The following is a 2,337-nucleotide window of genomic DNA, read 5'->3' on the forward strand; positions in this document are numbered from 1 at the left end:
GATAAGACCGCATTTACGGGACAGGAATTGTAGGTAAATATGTCAAAGGTAAAGGCCCCGAAATTAAAACCATTCCTTGTCTCAATTTGCATAACAACACCCAGGCGAGTTTTGTCTTCTTTTTCCGGGCCTTTATCTTCTAAATGTTACCTAGAATTCCTGTCGCTTAACACGTGCATTCTGATCTCTGTGAAAGGGCTTATAAGCTCTTTGGCAGGTTTTAATACGCATGTGCGGGCGAAAAGAACTGTAGGTTATAGTAAATTTATTGCAAATTCTGCCGGAGGGCTAATTGCAAGTAACAAAAAATGACATACAAATAATGGCTAACATTAAAACAGTATAGTAAGCGACTACTCAAGTCTAACTTAAAGATGTAACTTATTGGGTTTGACTTCTTTTTCTGAGACAGTGGAAGACGAAATATCCCACTTTTTCTGTAATGTGTGGGTTTTGCGACGTAAACTTTCCTATTTTCTCTCATGATCATAGAAGGGGCAGTTTGAAATAAAATTTGTTTCGTCTTCTACCATGTCTAACGTGCAGTATTTAGAAGTTCTTTCGCACACGGGTAACTTCGTCCTTTTTCTATTTCAAGGGGGTGGGCACTAATTTTGATTTTACTAATTGCACAGCGCAGATCAAAATCATCTAGTTATGAATATTTTCCATAGTGTGCGCTGTCTTACATGTCTTGTAAAACCTTAGCTTACGGGTATCAATACTCAAATTATGACAGAATGTTTGGATATAGATATCAGAAAGCCGTTTTATGTCAAAGATGAATGACCTGGACTTCTACTATTTTGCAGGCATCATTGCCCCATTCACTCTTTAGTATTGTTTGGCACTATCTTGTTTAGTCAGATCACCACTAAAAAGCAGTCCCTGGATCGAATATGTCAACATGTTTATTCAAAAGACCAGATTTTTCTCGGGAATTAAGCAACCTGGGGCGGATATTTCACACAGCCTTTGTTAGGCCAAATTACTGAGAAGCCCTCTCCCGTTTGGAAAGTGGTTGAACGAGTTGCACACCTTTAACAAGGATTGCTACAGACACCCGTACTTTCTGCGATCAGTTCCAGATTGGGATCTACTACGGTCACCAAACACTGTAACCAAATTTTGAGAACCTGCCAAGTTGAGGAAAAGGTCACTGAACACCTGAGGAGCCAGCAATTACTGCACTGCACCAGTTCCAGGACGTTTTACCCCAACAAGAGGGGTGTTACCAGTTCTTATCCAGATCCACAGAATTGCGTGTAAACTGTATACGCGAAAGGTGAGCGTTTTTACTTGTATCTACGACAACTCTAGAGGATTGGAAGGGGACATATATACTACGTACTCTACGTACTAGGGTCCAACTGTAAGTGACTCTGCCGCTAGATCAATGGGTCCGGAGTTCTAAGCCCGGCTATATTTGCTTAGCTGACCTGTACGCTACAGCAAAAGGTCACACAAAGTCACTTAGAACGTGGCGTTAGGACGTGGTCTACTGTTCCCTATGGACGTAGACGCGAGCTAAGGAATTGACCCGATATGATATGCCTTCAAATACTAATACATAATAGAGTCTGTTATTTGCTTTTGTCACATGCTGGTCACAAGCTTTACCGGTGTACACATGTCGCTACCAGGTCATACTATCGATTTTTTTATATCTGTTTACCTTCGCCAACAGGGTTCTGTTTGTGGTGACGTGTTGGCTGTATTTGTTTGTTTATTTATATGTTTGTGAACTGTATACCTTACGAGAAACTATTTGTATCTTTGGTAGCTGGGTAGGTGACAGGAAATGCCACTGGAGGACGCTCAATGTTAGGCCACCTACCTACTGACCCAATTATCTTCGCTCCCCTTGGTGGACCATAATGCACTGACGAACTTCTCCCCGAGGGCTTTCTATGTTGGGCAATCTATCTGATCTCATACCAGGTCTTTCTTGTTGCCTTCATCTCCTTTTCTACAGTCCTTCTCCAGGTCCCTAGACGCCTCTCTCCTTTTCGCTTACCTCAAGGAGCCTTTTCAAGCGTCTGCGTCTAATTTCCTCCACGATTTCAGGGACACCTGTGCGCTTTGGGCCACCAAATGGCTTTCTAATGTACAGCAGTGGAACTTCTTTCTGTCGTGATGTTTTTACTAATTCGGAACCACATGCAAACTTTCTCAACAGTTTTTCTTTTTCTTTTTGAAAAGGGAATCAAAAGATGAACGAGAATATGTCCATATTCCTGGCCGGCTTGGCAGCCTTCGTCCTCTCGTTGGGTATTTTCGAGGTGGCGCCAAAACTTCTCAGCCGGATCTCTAAGCAGTATCGTCAGCTAGGGCTGG

The sequence above is a fragment of the Branchiostoma floridae genome, chromosome 17 (genome assembly GCF_000003815.2).
Source record: "Branchiostoma floridae strain S238N-H82 chromosome 17, Bfl_VNyyK, whole genome shotgun sequence".
NCBI classification, from domain to species: domain Eukaryota; kingdom Metazoa; phylum Chordata; class Leptocardii; order Amphioxiformes; family Branchiostomatidae; genus Branchiostoma; species Branchiostoma floridae.